The sequence below is a fragment of the Leuciscus leuciscus genome, assembly GCF_965113295.1.
Source record: "Leuciscus leuciscus genome assembly, chromosome: 9".
NCBI classification, from domain to species: Eukaryota; Metazoa; Chordata; class Actinopteri; order Cypriniformes; family Leuciscidae; genus Leuciscus; species Leuciscus leuciscus.
In genome coordinates, this window is record NC_138733.1 from 18,155,949 (window position 1) to 18,169,353 (window position 13,405).

Sequence of the window (13,405 nt, forward strand, 5' to 3'; positions counted from 1 at the left end):
TCATTATTTGTAATCACAACTTTTTTATCTTTTGTCAAATCAACTTAGTTAATTAATGTGGTTCAGATAACATTATATTTTGAGTTTCTAAACCAATCTCCTTCATTGCATTGACTCAATTGTTTAATTTCAATGAACTTAAATTTTTAAGGCAACCAGGTAACTTACTTTTTTTAAGTTAAACCAACTATAATTTTTTACAGTGCATAATTGTTTTCTAGGATAAGAAGATACAGTCATATTTCCCAACATATCTGTATCATAGCATATTTAAAGGCCTTTCAGCTAAATGTAAACAATTATGACAAGTAAAACGGCAAAACTGGACATGGTGAATTACAAAAAACCCAGATGAGATTGAATGAAAAACAAGATTTTATGCAATTGAACTTTTGGATTCAAGAGCCCTTCTGAATGTAATACAGACCATGTATACTTTTTATTACAATTAAGCAAAATTTTTTTATTTATTCCATTCATATTTGCATATGAATGGAATACACAATGTCCTGTTTTGAGATGAAGTAGTAGTGGACTGGATGGTTGGATGGAACAGTAATGGTGTTTCTGTCTGTACGACTGGCAGGGATTTCACTACATCTCAACAATGACATTCTTCTATTATTGCTCAGCCTGTTTACACGGAGACAATTAAACTATACAACTGAGGACCAGAATTCCTAACATTTAGGCAAAAGCCTCATTGAAACCATGCATTTCTCCTTATCTGTGCAAAATAAACGAATTCCCCGTGTGGAAGGTCACTCACCTCGAAGCGCTTCAGATCCAACAGCCTGTTTGTTTGTCTAGAAGTAAAATGTGATCTTGGAATGTCTTGGATCTCCATCCACTCCTTTGATTCTTTACTCTCGTAAATAATTTGTGCAGTTTACCTCCCTTACGAATTCAAATGAGTCAGTATGTGTCTTTGTGGTTATCTTATCAATTTAACTTAATTCTTAATGAGATGCATGGACTTTTTCATTGTCTAATCATTTGTTTTACAGCTGATAACATTGTAGAACATTAATTGAGCATTCCATCTAATGTTAGATTGTTTAAAAAGGGATTTCTTAAAAAAAAACATGCTTTGGATATTTTGGAGAAACAGGTTTAAACAGTCTTTACAAGCCCAATTTTTTTTCTCAAACATTTTTTTATTCTCACTCTAGATTCTTCCAAAACATTTGCTTGATTAAAGGGTGAGGTGATCTCAGAGGCGCATGACAAACCGTTATGATGATGATTTAAGACATTACTTGCACTGACATGTCTGACTATTCCTCACGCTATACTGTAAATGTAACATATCTTTATTATTCAAGCGGAACACATGACGTGATAGAGTCATTTCAGTTTGCTGGAAGTTAGTTTGGTGATATTTTGCTATAAAAGTCAGGTCAATCTTCATGCTTTATTTGGGGTCTTAGACCCAAAAAACATTTTTATAGTCCAAAATCATTTAACGTAGGCTAAGTGTTAGGTTTATACTCTTCGTAATTTTATGAGAAACCACACTGACATACATTCAGACTGGGTCAACTAATCAGGGGCAAATTTTAACTGAAAGGTTGAACTGTTTTCAAATGAGTGACATTTTTACTGGGGCAAATTGTCACACACACACTATGAGTTAAATATTGGAGTAAAAGGTGTGACAACTAGCCCCAGTCTCTCAGTAGGCTAAATGAAGTCTATGAAAACGGAAACATAACGTAAATTCAATCTTAATAGGTTATTTGACCTCAGGATGTTGGCACTGTGACTTAAAAACAGATCATTACCTCTCCGGCTAATTTAACGCGTTTTTAATAGCTCTACAAATTTGATAAACTGCCGCTGCTAACAGAGACGCCCTCGTAACATAACGGGGCTTTGTTGAACTCTGCACTCATCCGTCGTAATTGTACTCTTTTGGTGTGACTGATTATATTCCCTGAAGCAAAATGATGTATGAGGACAGCAGCAGTAAAGGAGTTAACGCTGACAGGAAGTTCAAGGAGTCCGTGTCCACACGGGGGGCACTTCTACTCCTCTCTCACACTCGCGCTCACTTACTCTCAAGGCACATGCAGCCTCCAAACTCACTTCAGTCTTTCTCAGTTCTCCACAAACAATTTATGAGCATTTTTTGTGTAATTAATGCATTATTTACGCAGTCTACATGTAGTGTGAGTGATCAACGAAGACAAAGAAACCAAAACGAAGATGTTCCACACTTAATTTTAAGTTTTGAACGGTAGCGTTTCTTTCAGCTTTCGCACGCGCGTAACGTCCATTCGAGTGACGCGTGACTGTTACTCATATATGGGACTGTGTTCGCGCGAACAGTATCCAGTGAGGATGATGACAGCTCATACTCAGCGGAGAGACTCTCAAGAAAGTTGGAAACTGAACACTGGAGCATCCAGCGTTGCTTAGGGCATTACACCACAGGCAGCCAAGCTTCGAGACGCATTGTTTAGTCAAAGCAAGCAGGAATACTCATGCTCACGAGCTGGGAAAACTGTTGACTCTTTTCTTCAAAGTGGGATATTAGGATTGGAAACGGAGTACGTACATTGGCTGCGTTACTTTTGATGTCTCCGAACAGCACACCTGTAAAGGTATGTTATAGCTTGTCAACTGTTTAAGACTAGTCAATTTTCTCACGATCAAAGATAAGGAAAATATAAGTTATATCTACGTACCACGTAGAAAACCAGTAGGCCTACTGATAAGTTGCACAGCATTACGTTTTTTTTTTTTTTTAGAACGTCTTTTTTTTTTTGAGTCTAAGAACTGGCACATACAGTTTAATAAACAACAGAGCTTAATAAATCACACAATATGAGTGCAAGTCAAGAAGTGTTGTGGGGGTCTATCATCATCATCATCATCATCATCATCATCATCATCATCCTCATCATGTCTTGGACCTCTAAAACAGTAGCCTACCTGTAAACATAATTTTTTTATTTTTTTTATAGTAGGCCTAATTAATATGTATAATTTGTATCAACATCTATTTACTTGCTCCAGAGTAATTTTTTACCATTCAGTTCCTTATTATGATTTCATCTCATTGCAGCCTGCATGGGGAAAAAAACTAAGCTGGTCTGTTGTCTGGTTTTTAAATGGATTGTATGAACTTTTAGCTGGTCAGAATGGGAGACCAGTGAAACCAAATTAAAACACCTTATTTGTGAGACCAAGTCTGGACCAGTTTAAACCAGCAAGCCAGTTTAGGCTTGATTAAGGTGTTTATTTTCAGCAGGGTTCTGTACACCTTGTTGCTGTTTTAAGCTGGTTTTCCAGCCTGGTGTGTTCACAAAACCTCTTTAAAACCATCACAACAGACCAGCTAAAAACCTTAGGCTGCTTTAAGATCGGGGTTCTTTCCAGCAGGGTATAGACTCATTCTGTAACATGTGTATTACCTCAGCCTTAGCTCACAGGCAGCACTGGAAAACCCTTCAACATGGGATTGGTTTCAGCATCAGGTCTTTTGTAAGACATTTATAAAGTCCAAACTTTCTCAACCACTCTTACAGCCCCCCTCTCTTGCTCAACAAACACTATTTTCTTTAGCAGCTGGAATGCTGACTATTCGGGGTGGACAAATAAAACTTCCCAACGAATCCCGTCTGGTCTCAATTTACTCACTCGTTAGTTCAGCCGGGAATACAACTCATTGAAAAGATGTCAGTCTTTACAAGTGGGAATCTGTATGTGCAAATATTGCCTGAGCTAAGCCCCAAATATGTCATTTGCTATTAAAAAAGAAACTCAACTTCATCTTGGATCAGTGAAATCATGTGATTGATGGGACAAAAACTTATTTAATGCATCCCAGCTATTCTGAATTACATTATATGCTGCTGTTTAGCAAGTTCATGCTGTTGTGCTTTATGATCTAAACACACACCACACAGTTTATCTGTCATTTCATCTTTCAGTAGAGCCATGGGATCACGTTTATTTTCCTTTCAAACACGTAGACGTGTATACTTGGTAAAAACAGATCACTGACAGACCTTAAGGTCTAACTTTCTTGAAAATGTCAACACACATGGATTTGAGCTCTGAAAACTCTAACTCTCCGCAAATGACACTTCAGGGTTTTTCCAGCTTATTATGTTATTTTGAAAATTGCAGCACTTCTCAGGGCAAAAAAATATCTTAAATATCGCCCATTTGGGTCTTTGGGGGGAAAGGGGTATTGTTTGGTCATTTTAATCATATCAAGGAGAAGAATAGGCTTTGGGATTGGTCATGGAATCTGAACTGAGTGACAGGAAGTCAGCCAAACCCTCCCTCTGGATGTTTGGACCTTTGAATGTGAAGGTTAACATGCAAAGCTCTGTTTGCTTTGAAAGCCAACATCCCCTTTTCACCATCCACTTATTCACTTGGAAAACTGTCCTTGCTAATGCCGGCCCGCTGCTTAGTTTACCATGAATTTAGGAGACAAACCCTCTCCTCCTAAGAGGTAGGAGGAAATACACCAAATCCCCATTTCCTCCCAGTGCACCCCAGCTACAAGAATTTGGGCTGATGAGCTTCCCAGCTTCATGCTCCATGTCCCACATGGAGTGATGCGGTACAATACGTGACTGAGGTGCAAAGCGCAGCTCGAATTCTGTGTATCATCTTTCATAGTGTCAGAATGTTTGTTGCAATGGCTGAACTTTAATGCCAGAAGTCTATTTTGTCATCAGCATAGTATACACATAGTGTATGTGCTCAGTCAGATTTTTTTTTAACTGTACATACTTTTTACGCTCAGCATGCACATGCACATTAAATATTTTTGCACTTATTAGTGCAATTAAATGACCTGCTCCATTGTTTCACAGTCGGAAAAGAAATGGAGGAATCGGAACAACGACAGCAAACTACTCAAGACTACAACAACCATGGATGCTCATGTAAACAAGATACCGCAACTAAATTTAAATGGGCACAACAAAATTTTTAGCGCTCATAAATTTAGGAGAGAAATAGTGCAGACAGTAGACAAAGATGAAGCTTTCTAGTGTGCATGTGATGATTGCTTATTGTGTTCTTGCACGCTATCAAACGAAGAATACTGTTGTAAGTATACGCAAAGTATACTTTGGGCTTAAAGAGTTAGTTCACCAAAAATTAACATTCAGTCATCATTTACTTACCTTCATGTCCAAACCCGTAATACTTTATGTAATCTTCGGAGCACAAATGAAGATATTTTTGATGAAATCTGAGAGCTTTCTGTATTCTACATTGACAGCTATACGCTATACAATTTTGATGCTTCAAAGACAAAGTTAATAAAGAGATCTTAAAACTAATCCATATGAATTGAGTGGTTTAGACCAAATTGGAAGATGAACGAAAGTCTTACAGGTTTGGAACGACATGAGGGTAAGTAAATAATGACATAAATTTTAATTTTTGGGTGAACTGACCCTTTTAAGCGTTGTATTTGCATTAGATGTTCTATTAGAAAATGCATTTAATTTTGATGTTTCATTTTCATCTCAAATGCAAATGTTCTAAGATATTCCCAGATAAGAGCATCTGCCCAGCAGATGTCCATGTAGAGGTTCTAATGGAGGTAGTAGTGAAAACATGGCTGACTTAAACAGAGGCATTTCTGACACTGGTGGAGGAGAAAAGAGCTGGGTATGGGAGGGGACAAAGTTGTTGACGGTGGAGTTTTCTGACTCTGTTTCTCTCAAGGAGTCTTGTGTTTGCAGTGGGGATGGAACGGGTGTGTTTGTGAGGGTTTCAAAGTGCAGGTGTGTAAAAACTCACAGCTGTGAATGCAGTCCTCTGTCTGGTGACTCAAATCCGCAGTGTCTCTCTGCCTGACTTGACAGCGTCTTCCATGAGTAATCGGTCCCACCCTCCTGCGCTTCTCTATGACTCTTGATCACCCCAGGTTTCTATCTGCACCCACTGTTCTTTCATCCAGAGCAAAGTTCACAACATTTCTGCATCATACCTTCTGTCTACACTTAGCCTTGCCTGGATCATTTATCCAGTTGTCTTTTTTTATCTCTTATCTTTGTCTACTAGAGACATTCCTGCTTGTAATATATAACTGTTTAACTTCCCAAGCTATGCATGACATACACTATGCATGACATAGCGTTTCCTTTTCCTGGCTACTAAAAGGTCCATTAGCCCCCCTTTTCCCATCGCTGATAAATTGATTAGGCTGCATGCTAGTTTGTTACCTTGAGCTTTATGGGCAGACACTTATTATTTTATAGACACCATTTGTAGAGCAGCTTTCCTTCTATAATTAGTTGCATGTACTGAAACAAAGGGGATTTCCCTGGTGGACCAGGCAAGAGCTCAAGGCTACAGGCCTTTTTTTTTATAGCCCCACTCTTCACTACACCCGATGACACTTTTATTGAGCCTCAGGAACTTGGATGTTTCAGCCCTCTCGGCCAAAACTCTTTCCCCACACTGTATTTTCTCTGGGGAATGATTGCCTTTCTGTGCAATCATGACACATTTCTGAAGAGCCATGAAAATGGCTCTTTTGAACTATATAAACTGCTTTCTATTGGTCATTGTGAGGTCACTGGCCTTGTTTCATAGTGTGAATGTCAGGGAACGCTCTGGTCTTTCTGGCCAGTTGATCTCACATGGACTGCATTACTGATGCACAGCTGTTACACTCTGTACTGATGGGTCATTTCAAAATGTAGGCCAAATTCCAAAAACGACAAAATTTGTCCATGAAATATGTTGAACATTAAAAAACTGAGGGGGACACATTATATAATTATAATTTGTCAAGCAAAATTAAACTCTTGAAATATGAAATAATTTATCCCCAAAAATTGGGTGTGATTTTCTAAAAGCAGAAGTGACATGTCCATGTCTTCAGTTCTAATTGTTATTTCACCTTGAGCCAATTATTTGTTCTTAGAAACAGTTTTGTTATTACCATATTTTACAACCCCCATTTATTATTGTACAAGATGGTACAACATTGAACAAAGACTTGAAACAAAAGGCTCCTCAAACTCCTCTCAACCTCACGTGATTGAGGACCACATACAGTTTGGCCTGCATTACTGTCCCTCCCTCCTCACTGCCACATTGCTTTCATGCCCACTGCATTTCCTCACCAGCATTTGTGTAAGTATGGGTCACTACCCCAACTGAGCATTATCCATTGTGTTTGGGAAGCCTTTGTTGTCTAACTGAACAAGGAAAAGACTAAAAAAATATGGTGATGGAGTTGGGCAGACATGTCGGAGGGGGAGTGGAGAGGTGGATGGCAGAGCTGTGGTCCGGCTCCACGGGGAAATGTGAAGGTCAGCTGAAAAACAAACAATAACCTTCAAAACTCTCAGTTTAAGACAATAGAGCTTCAGGGCCAGAACTGACCCCCCTCACATGGGCTACAATAGTCACGCTCCTGTTTATTTATGTGTTTGGGTGCATCAGCATTGACCTCACTTTGTGAACAGATCAGCTGTTGAACATCAAAACACATCTTCACCTCTCTCCACACAAACATGCACTTCTTGTGTGTCAGACAGTTTAAGATAGAAGGACGTTGCATTGGGTGTTAGCGTGTTTACAGTAGTGAGCTCTGTTAGCAATATGAATTCATCTGTTGATAATTCTTTACAGTTCAGTGTCAAAGCAATAGTTTTAAAACTTTTTTCTTAGTTAAAACCAGAAGCTTTGCTTCTGCTTTGTCTTTTTCGTTGCAAAATATCTATGAAGAAAATTAATACGTTTGTGAGAGCTTTAAGAAAGACTAAATTCAATTTGTTCATCAAATAAAGCGATCGAGTCTCTTCAGAAAACTTTGGACTAAACCGCTCAAATCATATAGATTAGTTTTAAGATCTCTTTATGAACTTTTTGAAGCGTCAAAGTTGTAGTTGCGTATCTGTCAATGGAGAATACAGAAACCTCTCAGATTTCATCAAAAATATCTTCATTTGTAGATGAACGAAAGTCTTACGGGTTTGGAACGACATGAGGGTGAGTAATTAATGACAGAATTTTCATTTTTGGGTGAACTGTCCCTTTAAGGGCTCTGCTGTTTGTCAGTGACTGACTATTTTATATTACAATACAAAAAACAGTGAACTCATTCCCACTAACATATAATTGTCATCCAGCTCTACTACCTTTTAGAGACGCAAAAGAAAACTCCCCAAAACACTCACACACATGTGCAGGCAAGAACACGCACACAGCTGTCCAGTGTAATAGGACTCTGTCAGCGGGGTAGTTTTGTCTCTATGGCTGTCAAAGTGCAGAGCGTACGGATGCACCTGGAATGATGCCATGAGAGATGCAACTGTAATGAAAATTACAGGGTGGAAAAAAGCCTCCCGCTCAACATTTTTCAATATGACAAAGTTGCAATTTTGCATGAGGAGCACGTCAGGGTGTTTGGAAGACGTATGGAGACTGGCTGCTCTGCATTAGGGAGAGTGGAGTCTCGCTAACCTCATTCTAACCTCTGCGCTGGCTAACCAGATGTTGGCTCGCATCCACTCGGCCTCAAAAATACTTGTTGTCACCGCCGCCCACCTCCCCCCCTGACGGTAACATTTATTCGCTATTAGAAACTGTTGTCGTGAAGCGAGTTAATTTTTACCACAATCCATTTCTGGAATTTGGGAATTTCTCAGCAAACAAGCTCTGGAGCCAAAAACATACATGGGGTTTTAACCGCAAAGGCTTGTAGTGTTCTACAACCTTCATGCTTGCAGTTACAGGAAGTGAGATGCCTTTAATGAGGCAGAGCTGGAAATGGGCTCTAAAGGACCCGGGGGACTGCGGTGAGAAACACTCTGAAGGACAGTGCATGGAAAAGTGCCAGGGTAATTTTTAATTTGGTCTGGTTAGTAGACATCCAAAACAGATCATTACGCTTGGCTTTGAGTGTTTCAATGCAGCAGAAGTATGGAGACAAACAGAGCTGCCTAAATAACAGGAGCTAGTCTGTATCACGCCCAGACCGACTCTGTCCCTCTCGGGTATTTGATCCAAAACTTCAGATCAGGGTTTGTCAATTGTTGGATTGTGATAAAAAAAACAGGTTGCATGTCTGTTCTGACAGGAGGGGAGGAGGGGAGGAGGGGAGGAGGGGGAGGAGGGGAGGAGGGGAGGAGGGGGGGAGGGGAGGAGGGGGGGATGCCGAATAGTGATGCACCAAAATTTCGGCGGCCCGAAAATGGCGTTTTCGATTTTTGGTTTATATTCGTCATTCAAAAAGGGAAACCGATGCTGCAGATACACAAACCGAAAATAAAGCAGGGCGTGCTTAGCTTATACCGTTTTGAATATCAATCCTGATGATCACTTTCTTTATTCCACGCCGCTCGTGTTAATATTTAAAGGAGCTGTATGTAAGAAATGTATTTCAATTAATCATAAAATGGCCCTGATATGTCACTAGACATTAAGAAATCATGTTCATTTCAATTACTTATATCACTGACAACAGTAGTCCGGCCAGGATATTGTCATTTAAAAAGTGAAGTTGCAGCCCTCAACTGATGTTGATGTTGTCATGTTGTGTTTTGGCCTGATGCTCCACCCTCCACCTATCTACCAATCACGAAGTCAGTAGTGTTTCGGCATCGGGGTTGCCAGCTCTGCTCTAGTTACCACAGCTACGTAGCAGCCTACGTTCCTGCTGGATCCTGCAGCCTATCTGGCAACCTCGAGTCAGGGGGGAGGGGGAGGGGATACACAGATCTACAGTAATTTGAAAGTAATTGCAGTACCAGTTTTGGCCACAATCTTACATACGGTTCCTTTAAGTACTCGCCAAGGAAGACTCGCAGGTAAGATGACGTAAAATTAGAACTAAAATTAGAATTAAAATTACCTGTACAGTTTTGACTTCTTGCTGCTGTGTTTTGCTATTATTCTCATGCACTGACTCATTCACAAAGCTGAACAACCAATCAGAGTCCTCTCTCTCACCAACGGCCCGACACCATAGACAGTAAAAGAAATGGACACAGCGACCCCATTGGGTTCAACGGAGAAAAGTGAAGTCAATTAGAAGCACTCACTTCCTGATGGCTGAGCGTACTGCGCAGACTCAAACTGAGCTTGACGACGTAGATGTGACGTGAGCAACCCGTCTGTCTTCTAGTAGCTGTGCCAAGAGAAATCTGAATCATTCCCTTCCGAAACTTGCAGAGACGGAGAGCGTGAGTAGGAGGTGTCCATGAGCTAGGAGCAGGAGCAACTTTTGCTAAGTATTCTGATTAATTATTTTGTCACTTTGCCTCCACGTCCCCCCGATTGCGCGCGAGCTTCTCCTCCTGTCCATACGGTAATTTCTCTACTGTGCGACAGAGAGCTGCGTGGTTATGACGCAATCGTTAGCCTATTTTTACAAAAACTGCTTCTACGGGGCCATAACGTAATCTACAAGGTAATGGAGCCTTTTATACATTGTCGTGTTTCTTTAGAAAGAAATAATGGACAAATAGAGTCTTTAAACGCCTCAGATGTAAAGTTATTCGCTGTCAAAGTGATGCCAAAATTAATGAGAGTCAATGGTATGCTAACAGCAGGTGATGGTCTGCTAATCAATGGCGGCCCCGGGAAGCTTCAGTTTCGGCTGAAAGATTACCCCCTTGCCCGACACTGATTCTACATCGGCGCAAAAAAAAAACCCAGACGGCGTCCGACTAGAGCCAACGGTGCGGAACACACCGAAAAATGACTTCAGCCGACACTCAAAAATGGCCCGACGTTGCCTGACAGGCAGCCTAATTGTTTTATTTTAAATATATATATATTACTATTTAGTAAAACTATTTAGAACAATTTTTTTTAACTATTTAGAAAAAAAGGAAAAGATTGTCTTTATAATATTCTTTTTCTGTTTTATTTTAGGGAAATTTTCATTTGGGTGATATGCATTTTTTCCCCCTTTTTTTCTTTTTTTATGTTTAAATAATAGAAAACTCCTTATTGAAAATCATAAATCAAGTTGAAGGAAAATACCTGTGTCAATTTTATTGCAAGACATCAGAGCAAATCGAGAAAGTAGAAATTCTACCCTATGCTGTGAACTATTTCTGTCATTTTCTGAGTTATGAAGGGTGGCTGGATAGCTAAAAGCTTATCCCTCAGATGTTGAGCTCTCCTGCTTGTGTTGTCCTCTGAGTGACGGGCAGCAGGGAGCCTGTGGAGTGAAGGCCGGGGCAGGTGACGTGGGAGACGGCTTGTCGGGATATGATAAACATTAACACATCATAGAGGAGCCCTGTCTGTCCCTATTGTTTCCTTTTCCTGAAGTTCCAGCACCAATTGCGCTGACAGGACACATGCTCAACATTTGGGAAAGAGAGATTTTTGTGTCTGTGCCAACCATTACATATGTTTAATTTTCTCTTCTTTTTTAAGAGAGAGAGAGAGAGAGAAGGCTGCGAGCTACCCACCCCCCACCACCTACTCATAGCATCTATCGCGTTTCAGCTCTTTAATTGCTTTGGCTCAGACCTTTGGTATTTTTTTCCTCTATATATTTTTTTTCATTGTCTTCCTCTTCTTATGAAAGAAGCGGAAGGCACTTTAGAACTGATAAAGAGAGTCAGTTTGCAGTAGTTTTTCTCAGTCTAAACTAATGGGAGTATACAGTACATTTGTTGGATGGTAATAATGTTCTGACTTATGTTGGAGCTGACTGTGTAGTGTGTAGTAGAGATTTTTTATTTTTTATTTTTTTTTTATTTTTTTTATTTTACAAACAAACCTTCTTCTGTGATGTGTTAGTTTAATCTGAGCTATTTTAATTTAATTTAATTAGTTGGGGTTAACATAGACGACAGAAGTCGATAGCGAAGAAGGTGGTGGCTACCGCAAAGGCCCGACACCACGCCGAGCTTTATGCACAGCTCGACATGCCTGAAGGAGCCAACCGAATCTACAAACTCGCAAATGCTCGCCATTGCTCGACACTGGATATTGGTCAAGTAATGAATATCAAAGACTCCAACCATCAAGTCCTTCGTGATCCACCCGCCATTTTGCAACGCTGGAAAGAGTATTTTGACTCGATTTGCAACATGGAATTCCCGCATCCACTGATCACAAGCAGCGCCCCCATTCTCGGGCCGGTACCGCAGATCAGCCTTGCAGAGGTCGAGTTTGCAGTGAAAAAGATGAAGAAAGGAAAGGCCCCGGGACCCGATAACATTCCCGCTGAGGCGTGGAAGTTACTCGGACACCGAGGCACTGAAGTTCTTGTCCGACTGTTTAATAAGATCATTGATGAGGGTACCATTCCCTCAACATGGGCCACCAGCGTAACGGTCCCGATCTGGAAAGGCAAAGGCGACGTCAGCGAATGCAATACCTACCGCCCAATTCGCCTGCTCTGCCATGCCATGAAGATATTTGAGCGTGTAATTGACACCCGCCTCCGGAAGATCGTTTCCATCAGTCTAAATCAGTGCGGATTTGTTAGAGGAAGCGGCACTACTGATGCGATCCACTTCGTTAGGCTGCTGCTAGAGAGGCACCGGGAGAAGAACCAGCAAGTACACATGGCCTTTCTCGACCTCGAGAAGGCATTTGACCGTGTGCCCCGGGATCTTATCTGGCATTCCCTCCGCTCTCACGGTGCCCCTGAAGAGTACGTACGATGGATCCAGCTTCTCTATACCAACACCACCAGCGCCGTCCGATGCCCTGCAGGCCTGTCCAAAACATTTCCGACCACCGTTGGCGTGCACCAGGGATCCGCCCTCTCCCCGCTTCTTTTTATCCTTTGCATGGATACTGCCACGGGGGATATTCAGGTGTCTCAGCCCTGGTCACTTTTATTCGCCGACGATATCTTCCAAGCTGACAAAACTCGTTGTGGGCTTGAACGTCAAGTGCAAGGCTGGAATGAGAGGTTAGATGCGCACGGACTGCGCCTTAACATCAAAAAGACAGAGTATATGGAGTGCGGAACCCAGAGCGACGGGACAATCAGAGTTGGAGGGCAGCCATTAAACAAAGTCACCGAATTTAAATATCTTGGTTCTCTAATCCGGAGCGATGGTGACTCTCTTCCTGACGCCCGAGCCCGAGTCAACACAGCATGGCTCAAATGGAGACAAGTCACAGGCATTCTCTGTGATCGCCGAATGCCCATATCACTCAAGGGCAAGATTTATAAAACCGTTGTACGCCCGGTCGCGTTGTACGGTTCCGAGTGTTGGCCAGCCACCACCAAACATGAGCAGTCCCTCCATGTTATGGAGATGAAGATGCTCCGCTGGTCCCTCGGCCTCACGCGATTCGACCGCGTCATGAACGAAGATGTCCGAAGGCGCATGGGCGTGGTGCCCATAGTCCATAAGATGCGTGAAGCCCGACTCCGCTGGTATGGCCATGTCATCAGAAGTGCCGATGAGACAGTGGTGAAAACGGCGTA

The 13,405-nt window shown here is 41.4% G+C and overlaps 1 protein-coding gene and 1 long non-coding RNA gene across 4 annotated transcripts in view; both read left to right on the forward strand.

Annotated features, from left to right (window-relative positions):
• The window catches only part of plekhg2 (pleckstrin homology domain containing, family G (with RhoGef domain) member 2), a 46,485-nt gene that overhangs the window by 6,159 nt on the left and 26,921 nt on the right, over positions 1-13,405 (forward strand). The window contains exon 1 of one of the 3 annotated variants that reach the window (XR_014208424.1): positions 1,899-2,606. The exons of 1 other annotated variant lie outside the window; for it this stretch is intronic. The gene's annotated coding sequence lies outside the window, so the exon portion shown is untranslated. Of the gene's footprint in view, positions 1-1,898; positions 2,607-13,405 lie in introns of those variants that run through there. One more of the 3 variants, XM_082178759.1, reaches the window with a different exon arrangement.
• Positions 9,851-11,709, forward strand: LOC309505467. The gene is made up of 2 exons (XR_014208450.1): positions 9,851-11,206; positions 11,394-11,709. It is a non-coding gene; the product is annotated as an uncharacterized lncRNA (long non-coding RNA).